Here is a 13,572-nt window from a genome sequence, read left to right on the forward strand (position 1 = left end):
ACCAGCATTTATTCTGCCCAAGTCTATTTCAATTCCATTTTGTTTTGGCAGACTCTTTTCTGCAAAGCACCCTGCCATTAGCTCTCTGCTGCTTTTAGCTGATGTGGAAAACAAACCTTCTTTGGCCTGTACAATTGGCAGCAGTCATGTCCCTTCCCACCTTGCTTGCAGGGAGGGTGGTTTTTGAGATTTGAGGAAATTTGGACAAGGAAGAAAAGACAGCACTCTAGGGTTAGCACCATGGTTAAGCCTAGGAGACACACAAGGAATTTGGAACAGCTCTCTGAAGAGGCAGAGAGTTATAGCAGGCCTTCACAGGATGAGCTGTGCAAATAGGATTGTCTTAAAAAGCAAAGGAGAGGTTGCAGACACTTCAAATTAATCACTGCCAAAATTGCTTTCCATCATCAGAAGAAGCAGTAATTAGGAATGAAATACAGAGGATTAAACTGTGGGAGAAAAAGGAACAGAATTTTATGTAAAGTGGTATTGGCAAATCATAGAGCTAAAAATTCAAATGCAATCTCAGGTCTCGCATCAGGGAATAAGGTTTCTTCAAAAAAAATGGGCATGACAAAGCCTTATATAAAGAAAACAATCATGTTTCCCCAAATCACTCAGTATTAGATAGATTTGTGATCTTTCACATAAACTTTGAGCTTAAAGAGACTACTGGGATGTTTGTCACAGTAGTGGCCATAGACCATCTAAATCAAGGAACTTGGGGTGCTCTTTAATATAAATGCCTAAGTCTTTAGAATCCAAATTTGTGAAAGTTAGGCCTAAGAATATGCCATCTTAATAAGTACCCAGGTGATTTTTAAAACTTCTTTAAAAAGGCTCCTCTTAAAACTACATCCTGAACATAGTAACCAAGGCAGTGGTACATCAGTATGGGCAACACTGTGGGACTGTTCATTCTGCAGGTGGGACAAGGCCCGCAAAAGCCAGATATGTGCAGTGGCACAAGGATTCCAGATGCCCTAGAGGTGAACACAGGTAAGGCCAAATGGTCACCACTTGCCTTGATATGCAGGTCTCCCTTCTCAGTCAGCTGGTCTGTTAGTCAGGCAAGCAACCTGTATTCCAGGTTTATTATGATAGAAACTGCATTCCCTGCCAGAAATATAGCCACACATGAGATAGCTCCACTGGATTTACATTCTTTCATTGGGCAAAGATGTTAAACACAAGCAATTAGCTATTTAATACAATCTGCCACGGGTGCTGTAAAGCATAAGAGAAGAGCATGAGCATTTACCAGACGGGATCTAACTCGGTCTGGCAAGTTGAAGAAGATTCTGCACAAGGGTCAGATAAATCACATACTGAAGAATGAGCAAAGATTAGCTCAGAGAAGGGGGAAAGAGGAGGCAGCATTCCGGGCGGGAGAAGAGCTGTTGTGAAGGTTCTGGGGGCAAGAAGGAGCTTGATCTGTTTAACAGGCTAAAAGGAGTTCAACTGGGACAGACAAGGTGCAGGCAGGATCCAGACCTTGTATCATCTTAGGAGTCCATGAGCAGAATTTGAGTACCAGAATATGCAAAACCATTACATATTTGGGAGTGAGAATAATATGATCAAATACTTATTCTTAAGACTTGGTCAAGCCAGGCACAGTGGCTCACACCTGTAGTCCCAGCACTTTGGGAGCCCAAAGTGGATGGATCACTTGAGGTCAGGAGTTCAAGGCCAGCCTGGCCAACATGGTGAAAACCCATCTCTACTAAAAATACAAAATACACCACACTGGGTGTGGTGGTTCGCACCTATAATCCCAGATACTTGGGAGGCCAACACAGGAGAATCGCTTGAACCCAGGAGGCGGAGGTTGCAGTGAGCCGAGATCATGCCATTGAACTTCACCCTGGGCAACAAGAGCAAAACTCCATCTCAAAAAACAAACACATACACATACACACATACACACACACACACACATACACACACACAGAGAGAGAGAGAGAGAGAGAGAGAGAGAAAGAAAAGACTTGGCTGCAATGTATAGCATACCCTGCTGGAATCTAGGGATGGCTACATATGGAGGGCGAGAGGAAAAGGCTCATGAATAACTCTGACATTCTTGTTTGTGAACTCAGTAGGGAGTGACAATATTCTCTAAGACCAAGACTGATGAGCCAGAGAAAAGTTTTCTGGGTGAAAATCATGAATTGGGCTTAAACGTGTTGAGATGGAGGCACCTGAGAGGCATTAGAATGAAGTTGCTCATCAGGCAGTTAGAGCCAAGAACCAAGAGTGGTGAGCTGAGCTGACCCCAAAAGTGTGAGCAGCCACAGCACGGGAATGATGACACCTCAGTCAGGGACAAAATGACCCCTGGGAAGAATAAAGAGAGAAGGGAGCTCAGGGACTGACTGAGCATGGTAGAACGCTAACAGGCAAAGGTCAGGATGAAGGAGGTGAGGTGAGGATGATCAAAGGAAAATAAGTGACGTATTACAGGGTCCCAAGAAAGTTTTGCCCAATAAAAGGAAGTTGGATATAGCTTAGAGATCAAGGATAATGCCTTTTGAAACTTGTGATGTGCTGGTCATTAGTGAAATTAAAACAGGCCTTTTTAGTGGGACGGTGGGAGACCGGCACATTTCTGAGTTGACCGAGGCTCACGTGAGAGATGACAACACAGGTCATGGCAAGTCTCAACAACTCTTGAGACAGAAGTTTGGCGGTAAAGAGGAGAGAGCTAGGGAGGTATCTGGAAGGAAATGGTTTGAAGGAAAGGTTTTGTCTCTTATGGTCCTTTGTCTTTAGCAAGGAAGAGCCATGAACATGTTTAACCCCTAATGAGAAAGATCAGGGTATGGGGAGGTGTTGACAACAGAGGGCAAAGAATTCTTCCTTCAAAGGCAGGAAAGGATTCATCTTGGCAGAGAAATCAGCCTCACCTGGGAAGAGGGCGCTCCTCTCTCCTGTAACAGGAAGGAAAGAGGATGCAGGTGGGAGAGGATGGGAGGCGGATGTAGGGATTTATTCACTCTTATTTTCTCTCTGAGGCAGGAACCCCCTCCTCCAACAGGAGTGGGAGAAGGAGGAGCCAGAGGCATGAGGAGAGGGGACATATGAAATCGACTTGGCACAAGATGAGAGAGTTGGCCAGGGAATCAGGGTTAGATTTCTGGGCAGTGTTGAGGCCTGTCACTGAGAATCTACGATAGAGCCTGCAAACTCTAAATAATAAAAATGCTAAACCTACTGGGAAAAAATGAAAACCATGTGATGAGTAATGACAAATCAGCATGGTGAAACCTTTGAGAGAAGCACATACTAAATATTGGAGGAATGTGTAGGACAGAGTAAATAACTGCTCAGAAGAGCTGAGAGGCTTCCACGGGAGGGACTGTGTAACCAGAGGCTGTGTGAGTGCTCTGCCATGGCCAGTGCCCATGGGAACCAGCTTTTACTCTAGATCAAGTCAAGTGGCAAGAATACACAGAGTGCCCCACCCCACCACTAAGTGGCTGGGCTGAGGAATCAGCCAGCCAAACTCTCACATTGCCCATGTGTAAGCTCAGCAAGGAAATGGCTTCCCCAGTTGTATTAGTCAGCTCAGGCTGCCAAACAAACTACCACAGACTGAGTGGCTGAAACAACAGACAATCATTATCTCACAGTTGTCAACATCAAGAGCAAGGTGTGGGCAGGGCTGGCTTCTTCTGAGGCCTCTCTCCTTGGTTTGCAGACAGTGGTCTTCTGCCTTGCATGGTCTTTTCTCTACCTGTGTGCATCCTTGGTGTCTCTTTTTATGTGCAAATTTCCTCTTCTTATGGAAGAGGATATCTTCAAATGGACGTCCACCCATTTGATGTCACTTAGTCTTCATTACCTTTCTTAAAGCCCTAACTATAGTCGCATGCTGAGGTACTGAAGGCTAAGACAAACAGAGAACACGGTTCAGTCCATAACACCAGAACACAGCTAGAAAGCCACTGAAAGAGTGAATAGCCCATAACGTATGATTGTAAATAGAACTCTCCTTTTCCATCACACCAAAGCAGTATCTCCAGGTGTGATGCATGGACTAGCAGCACCTCCTGAGCTCTCATTAGAAATGCAAGTTCTCAGGCCCCATCCTCGACCTCCTAAGTCAGAAGACTTGGGGATGAAGCCCAGTAATCTGTGTTGTAACAAACTCTCCAGGTCATCATTCAGTTGTGAAATCACTAAATTTCTCAGGAAGCCAACTAGGTAATTCAGCGATTTATGTGTATTCTTTACATTACACTAAGCATTAGATTATTGGGCCTTGGAAAAGTCCTTTCAAAAATCAAAAATTATTTAAAAAGGACCCAAAGGGACTGCAATGGCAGCTGTATATTTGTAAGAAAGAGGATATATAGAGGCATTGTGCCTGGATGGGAGTTACATGCTGAACCTGCTGAGGGTTTGGGCAAATCAGATAACACCTCTAAATCTCAGTTTCGAGGTTTAGAAAATAGCTGTGAGATAATGAATGTCTGTTGTTTAAGCCGCTCGGTCTGTGGTAGTTTGTTTGGCAGCCTGAGCCGCCAATACAAGTACAACTTGGGGAAGTCATAATGCAACTGGGGAAGTCATTTCCTTGCAGAACTTACACATGGGCAAGGTGAGTTTGGCTGGTTGATTCCTCAGCCCAGCAGCTCAGTGCGGGGATGGGGCACTCTGTGTGTTCATGCCACTTGTCTTCATCTAGAGTAAAAGCTGGCCCCCACGGGCACTGGCCATGGCAGAGCACTCACACAGCCTCTAGTTACACAGTCCCTCCCGTGGAAGCCTCTCAGCTCTTCTGAGCAGTCGTTTACTCTGTCCTACACGTTCCTCCAACAGTTAGTGTACACTTCTCTTGTAGGTTTCACCATGCTGATTTTTTGTTGCTCATCACACAGTTTTCATTTTTTCTCAGTAAGTTTCACATTTTTATCATTAGAGTTTGTAGGCTCTATAGTAGATTCTCAGTAACAGGACTCTCAACACTGCCCAGAAATCCAAATAACATCTGTATACCAGCCAAATAACAGAGATAGGAAAGCCTGTTTGCAAACTGGCTGTAATGATTAAGTGAGAAAATCCAGATCATTTCAAGTGCCTATCATAGTGTCTGATCCGCTTCAGGCAGCTAATAAATAGTTTCTTTCTCCATGAAGTGATGACTTCCACTCTGCAGTGCAGACACAAGGACAAAAGTGCAGTTACAAGCATCTGTCTTCATAACTCATTTCTACAGAGCTACTAGGGTGCCTATGATTAAAAAGTATATATTTTTTATTTTATTTTGCCTTCATCAATCCTTCAGAGAAGGAAAGAGTGAGCTATTTCAGAGCTAGCCCTTGAAGGACTGTTTCTGAAGACATATGGCATCTGTAGAGAGAAGGGGTGCTCACAGGCAGGTGCAGCACAGGAGTAGGAATCAATAACAAAAGAATAATCTTCGAGGGCACCAATAAGAGGAGAAAGACCTTTGTAAATGGTTATTCTGGAAATGAAATTTCTCTAGTACAGATCACATACGCACACCACACAAAAAGCGACTAAATCCCTTTATTTAGAAGACATTAATGCACACTATGTTCAATATCCTGAGCTAATGTTGTGATTAAGTTATACCTACGAAGTAACATAAGCTGGACTTAGGTTGAGGCAGGATGTGGAGTTTTATGGGAGGAAATTGCAGAATATAATAAAATTGGCAAATGTAGGCAATCTCATACCAAATTTGTTTTAATGCATTCTGGGCTTTCTTGTTATTTGGTAGTGAAATACTTAAATTGATTCTTAAATAATATACATTCCAGTTCCCAGATTTGTAATTTGAATGATAAATAAAATTACATTTTTATGTCATATTTTATAATGGTAATAAAAACATAATTTTTCTTTCTTCATGGCTCTTTCTTAAATTCAAAACACCGCTCTTTTCCATATAGCATTAGCTTTTATTGCACATGTTTTACTTCCAAATTATTTACATGGGGTTTTTTATAATGTTCTCCAAATTTAGAACATAAAATTATCATTTTTAAAACAGATGTAGAACCATAATAAAGAGGCTAAATATAGCCCATATATGGGACATTTACAGCCAATACATTTTCAACATAAATTATCCTAAATTCTCATGATGACAAAATGTTTATGAGAGCCTAATAATCATATTTTCATTAAATTCACTCTTACATATGAAAGTTATTAACTAATATATTTTTTTTAAATTGAATGCTCAGAAATTAAACCTTTAGGCAAAATGCTAATAACCAAAAATGAAATAATGAGTATCTCCAGCTAAAATAAATTTTGATGTAAACAGAAGAATGTAGAGACCCATTACGATACACACAGGGGAATATTACTACGTAGAAATTACACAAGCAATTACATAGATGGATTTCAGAGACAAAATACATATGTAGAGAAAAACAGACTTTTGTACATACTGTATGACTCCTTTTATATGAAGTTCAGAAACAGGCATAGTTATTCTAAAGTGATTCATTCAGTTACCCTTGTGGAGAAGGATTTGACTGGGAGAGAATGTGTGGGTACCTGCTGAATCGCTAGGAATGTTCTAGCTCAGTGTGGGTGGTGGTTGCACAGGTGTGTACCATGGAAAAATCCATCTGGTTGCACAATTAACATCTCTGCCGTTTACTATAAGATAGATGTAGTTTATACTAGTGAAAATAAATTTAGAACAGTGTTCTTAAATAAATGTGTAATTTATGTGTAAAGGTAAGGAACAACATTGTTGCAAAAGAGGAAATACAAATGGCTAATAAATATGAAGAGAGGTTCAAATTGTGGAAATTCAGTTTAGCTTGTTAGAATACTGTTTCAGTGAGAAGTATAAAGTGGCCCCAAGTGACTCAAACCCTTGTACAATCCCCTCTCCTTGCATGGGAGTGAGACCTTGAATACAATAGCTGTCACTCCTTCAATTAGACTAAGTCATATGGTAAAGGTGATGATACTTTACATATCTCATTAAGAGCCCTAATCAGTTGCCTATTTTAAATCAATCAAAACAGATTATCCTGTTCACTTTAAGGAAGTAAACTGCTAGTTTACTTCTGACAGAGCTCCTATAAAATTGTTTATGCCCAAGGGTAATTCTATCACTTTAGTATGATTGTGCCTGTTTTTTTTTAACTTTATGTAAAAGGAATTATATGGTATTACAAAAGTCTGTCATTTCTATAAATGTATTTTTTGCTTATGTAATTTCTATGTAGTAATAGTCTCCTGCAAGTCTCATAATTGTCTCTACATTATACTGTTTATGTCAAAATTTACTGGACATACATATTATTTTCTCTTTTAGTTATTAGCATTTTGCCTAAAGGTTTAATTTCTGAGCATTCAGTTCCTTTAAGATACATTTCTGAATAATTTTACGTGTAAGAGAGAATTTAAAGGAAATATGATTATTATTAGATTCTCATAAACATTTTATCATGTATCTAAGACCTGAGGGTGACTTCTAGGAGCTGAGAGCAGTCCACAGCTGATAGCCTGCCAAAAAAATGAGCACCTCAGGAAACCAATTCTGCCAAGGACCTAAACGATCTTGGAAGAGAGTGCCAGATTCTAGATAAAAATGCAGTCTTAATAACACTTTTATTCAGCTTTGTGAGATCCTAAGCAGAGAACTTGTTGGGCTGTGTCGAGCCCCCTGACCAAAAGAAAACTGTGAGATAATAAATAGGCATTGTTTTAATCTGTTCAGTTGATGGTAATTTATTAATAGCAATAGAAAACTAAAACAAATTTTGGGAACTGGAAATGGAGAAGTGGCATAACAAATATTTAAAAATGTCAGGGTAACTTGAAATCATGGAATAGGTAGTGGGTGAAAGAGTTTTCAGAAGCATGCTAGAGAACAACCTAAATTTCCTTGGTCAGATTACTAATTAAAAAACAACAATAAAAAAAAACTCAACAAAATGGTCTCCTGCAATTATGTGGTTACATGAAAAGCAGAATTTGTTAGCAATAAAGTTGGATATTTAGCTAAGGAGATTTCCAAAGAAAAATTGATGGTATTGTCTGGTTTCTAGTAAAATGAGAGAGGAGAGAGATAAAATGAGTAAAGAAATGTTAAACAAGCAAACAAAAAATAAGTAAATAAACTGACAATTTTGATAACTCTCAGCCTCAGCAGGTTAAAAAAAGAAAAAGTAGTAAAAGTTAAGAAAGCTATTGATAACATGGCAGAAAGAAAAGGTTGAATATGTAGCTATAGAACCTTGGGCTAAAACCTCAAAAAACTCACAAAGCGCCAGTATTTAGTCACAAAATTGGCCCTCTAAAAGGATTAAGAGGATAGAACGACATCAGCAAGATGGCAGATTAGGAAGTCCACAACGCCTCTGCCCCCATGGAGACACTGAATAAACAACCACAGACCGACTAAAACCAAGAGCTTTACAAGAGCTCTGGAAATTGGTCAAGATCTATAGCAACCAAGAAAGCTCCCAGTCAGAAACAAACAAAACATATTCAAATGGTAGGATAAATTCTGTGGTGTTTTACTGGACTTTGCTCACCTCTTCCCATATCGGTGAGGTAAATGAAATGGCCCAATTCCTAATCTCTCCTTCAGGGCAGGAAGAGCAGAGTGCAAATCATTTTCAAAATACTTGCCTTGCCTGACTGTAGAGTGCCCAAGGGACTGGTATCTGTCTCACCTGATTCAGCAAGCACACCAGAATAGAATGTTTGAGGCAATGGGATAAAAAGGTGAGACTTTGGCACATGAAAAAGCACAATTAATGGAGTAAAAAGGTAATGAGAATGAATGGAATGAGAAAAAATTACAAATTATATCTCTAATATGAAATTAATATCCAGAAAACATAAGGAACTTCTACAACTCACCATAACAATGAAAACAAACAAAAACCAACTCCATTCAAAAATGGACAAAGGCCTTACTAGAGGATTCTCCAAAGAAGATATACTAAAGTCAGAAAAAAAATTGTTAATATTACTAATCATTAGGGAAATGCAAATCAATACCACAGTGAGATACCACTTCACACCCATTAGATGATTATTATTTAAAAAGTGGAATAACAAGTATTGGTAAAGATGTGGAGGAATTGGAGCCCTAGTTTATGGCTGGTGGAAATGTAAAATGGTACAACCACTGTGGAAAATGATACAGCAATTTCTCAAAAAATTAAACATACCATGGGATCCAGTAATTCCATTTCCTTTTACATGCTCAAAAGAAGCAAAAGCTGGGTGCTTGAACAGATATCAAGTGGTGCTATCAATTTTCATAGCAGCATTATTACAGTAGCTTAAAGATGAAAGCAACACAAATGTCCATCAACAGATAAATTAATAAACAAAATGTGATACATACATGTAACGGAATATTATTCAGCCCTATAAAAGAATGAAGTTCTGTCACTTGCTACAACATGGATAAAGCCTAAAACTCTTACTCTAAGTGAAATAAGCCAGTCACTTATTTATTATCATACAGAAGGACAAATACTGTATGATACCATTTATGTGAGGTAGTTAAATTCATAGAGATGGAAGGTAGAATGGTGGTTTCCAGGAGCTGGGGGAGGGAGAAATGAGGAGTTATTGTCTAATTGGTACAGAGTTTCAATCTGAGAAGACAAAAATTTCTGGAGATGGATGAGGGTGATGGTTACATAACAATGTGAATGTGCGTAATGCCAATGAGCCATATACTTAAATACGGTTAAAATGGTAAAATCTGTATTATGTATATTTTACCATAGTAAAAATATATATCTTAAATATAATACATAAATACATATTATATATTTATATAAATATATGTACTATATAGTACACATTTATCATATATATTATAAACACATTCACTAATTTTCCATTTGATATTTTATATTACTAATAAACTTTCTACATGAAAAAAAAAATTTTAAAGATCAAGTGTGTCTCACAGATCTACTCAACCAAATCAGAGGACCTCTAGGAAGCTTTGTGGGGTGGTTCCCTCTGCAATCTATGCAGAAGCCAAAAAATAGAGAACAGGTTCTTTCAAAAACACCTGGCTTTTGTCTAATGGATGGCTATTACTGAAACCCAAAAAAGGTTCACAAAGTTCTTGAGAAAATTGCTTCACCAGGTGTAGTGCCAGCACTGTCTAAAAAGACCAGGAAAAATACAAAAAGAAAAGAAGAGTATAAAAGATATGAAATGAGCCTTACATCTGGAAGAAATAAAATTATGATGATTTATGTACCTAACAGAACCCTCAAAGACATAAAAACAGAAGTCAACAGAATTAAAGGGAGAAATAGGCAATTCTACAATAATAATCAGAAATATCAATACCCAAATTTTATTAAGAGATAAAATATTTTACAGGAATATCAACAAGAAAACAAAAGACTTAACAACCGCTACACACAAACTAAACTTTACAGACATCTACAGAACACACCACCTATCATAACAGTTGGACATTCTTTTCAAGGGTACATGGAACCTTCTCCAGCCTAGACCATAAAACAAGCCTAAATAAATTGAAAAGACATAAACCCATTCTGTTTTTTGTTGTTGTTGCTGTTGTTTGAGACAGAGTCTCCCTCTGTTGCCCAGGCTGGAGTGCGGTAGCATGATCTCAGCTCACTGCAACCTCCACCTCCCAGATTCAGGAGTTCGAGACCAGCCTTGCCAGCATGGTGAAACCTTACCTCTACTAAAAATATGAACCCATTCTGTTTTTTTTCAGGTCACAATGAAATGAAATGGGATTTTAATAACAAAAAGGAATTTAGAAACTCAGAAATATGTGGAAATCAAAACAACACAACCTAAATAACCAATGAAAGAAATAAAAGAGAAGCTAAAAAATACTTTAAGATGAGTGAAAAATGAAGATACAACATACCAAAACATACAGGATACAGCTGAAGCAATGCTTAGAGAAAAACTCAGCAGTAAATGCTTATAACTAGAAACAATGAGAGATCTTAAATTAATAATGTAAACATCCACCTGAAGACACTGGAAAAACAAAGCAAATTAAATCTAAAGTTAGCAATAAATAAATAAATAATAAAAATTGGAGCTGAATTTCATGAAGCTGAAAACAGAAAATCAATAAAACCAAAAGCTGATTCTGTGAAAACATTACCACAATTGACAACATTTCAGCTAGATTAACCAAGAAAACAGAGATGACTCAAATTATTAGAACTGGAAATGAAAGGTGAAACATCACTACAGACTTTTAAAAAAAAAAAGGAATTAAAACTGATTACGATGAACAATTGTATGCCCACAACATAAAATAGCATAACGAATGAAATGAAATGGACAGATTCTTAGAAAGACACAAAACACTGAAACTGATTTGAGAAAAATATAGGTACTCTAAGAGGCCCACATGAATTAAATAATTGAATTAATAATAACAATAAAAAACCTACCCACAAAGAAAAGCCCAGCCCCAGATGCCTTGACTGGTGAATTCTACAAAACATTGAAAGAAGAGCTAATATCAAGTATTCACAACCATGTTCAGAAAAAAGAAAAGAAGGGGACACCTCCCAACACATTCTATGAGGTAAAGTGTACCACGATTCCAACTCCAGACAGACATTGCAAGAAAGGAAAACTGCAGACCAATACCTATTACAAAGATCCAAAAATCCTCAACAAGATACTGGCACTATAAAATCCAGCGATATATTACATGACAGGTAGAATTTATTCCAGGAATGCAATGTTGTTTTAACTTCCAAGAATCAAAAATATAATATGCCATGTAAATAAATAAATAGCATATGGTCATCTCAATAGATGCAGAGAAAGCATTTGGCAATATCCAACACCTTTCATGATTAAAAACATGCCACAATTAGAAATAGATAAGAACTTCTTCAACTTCATGAAGGGCATTTATGAAAACCTAGTTACCATTACACTTTTAACTCCCACAATTCCGTAATTAGAAACTCTTCCAGCTCTAGAAATAAAATCTGCCCAATTTAATAATGAACATAAAATCTGAATATGGATTTCTCCAAAAAAGATATACAAAGGGCCATTAAGCATATGAAAAGATATTGAATATCATTAGCCATCATTGAAATGCAAATAAAACCTACAATGAGATGTATACTAAGGTGTGTGTCATATCCACTAAGGTGTAATCAAAACAGCAGATAATAACTGGTGTTGAGAGAATGTGGAGAAATTAGAACCTTCACATACTACTGGTGGGAATGTAAGGTGTGGTCACTTTAGATGACAGTCTAGCAATTTCTCAAATGATTGAAACATACGATTCAGCAATTTCACTCCTAGGTATATATGTAAGAGAAAACATATTCACAAAAAAAATGTGTACATAAATGTTCATAATAGTATATTTGCAATAGCAAAAAAAACTGGAAATAATCCCAAATGCCCATCAACTGGTGAATGGACAAACGAAAATGTGGTGTATTTATACAATGGAATATTTGGTAATCAAAATAAATTGAGTACAGCCTGCTGTGACATGGATGAATCTCAAAAACGCTGTGCTGAAGGAAAGAAGCCAGTCACAGAGGGCCACGTATATTATGATTCCATGTAAATAAAATGTCCAAAATAGGCACATCTATAAGAGACTGAAGGTACTTTAGGAGTTGCCTACCACTGAAGGGGATTTTGAGGAGTGAGAGCTAAGTGACACCAGTTTTCAGAGTAATGAAAATGGTTTACGGTTGATTGTGGTGATGAATGCAGAACTCTGAAGAAACTAAAAGCCACTGAATGGTCCCATTTACATGAGTGAATTGTGTGTTAGGTGAATTATATCTCGATAAAGCTGTGGGAAAGAAAATGATATGCTTAACATAATTATTAGGAAAATGCACATTAAAACTACAATGGGAAACAACACATCTATTTTAATAGCTAAATTACATGTTTTTCAAACCTGATACTACTAAGAGCTAAAGAGGAAGTACAGCAATAGCAATTTCTACAGTTGCTGGTGAGGATGCAATTTGGCAAACATCATAAAAGGTTATACGATATTTAATTCTAGTTACTTATTCATGCGCCTGGTGGACTGAAATCTCCAAAGGAAGGCTCTGAGATTTATTACCCTCCACTTCCCTAGAGCTCAGCTCAGGGATCCTTGCTGAGTTGCTGCTAATAAACATGCCAGGAATTGGATTGAACTGGAGCTTCCGTCATACACCTGGAAACCAAATCTGGATTCTGTTTAATCATTAAAACCTATAAAGGAGGCTACATACAAAGGCCGAAGCCATGATTTGGTCCCAAATGGACAGAGGCTGCATGAAGGCAAAGCCCACATCCAGGGCTTTGTTCAGCCATGCAAACCCATTACCAGGCAGGTGCCTGCACATAAGAGGCAAACCACACAGGTAGGCTGGATCAGTTTGTTTGATGAAGGTAAAACAAAATGAATGGTGGTCATTATTCTAACTGTATACACTGAGAAATTTAAATACTAAGTCCTGAAGAAAAAATAAATGTGTCTCATAAACAAACAGTTGCTTTCTTCAAGCCAGGCTAAAACTCAAAAGTTTTCTGCCTCTGACCTGTGTT

At 38.0% G+C, this 13,572-nt stretch overlaps 1 protein-coding gene across 1 annotated transcript in view; it reads right to left on the reverse strand.

Moving 5' to 3' along the window:
• Positions 1–13,572, reverse strand: part of ABCA13 (ATP binding cassette subfamily A member 13) — a 424,450-nt gene that overhangs the window by 163,348 nt on the left and 247,530 nt on the right.

The sequence above is a fragment of the Sapajus apella genome, unplaced genomic scaffold (assembly GCF_009761245.1).
Source record: "Sapajus apella isolate SASKATOON/1434 unplaced genomic scaffold, GSC_monkey_1.0 scaffold54, whole genome shotgun sequence".
NCBI lineage: Eukaryota > Metazoa > Chordata > Mammalia > Primates > Cebidae > Sapajus > Sapajus apella.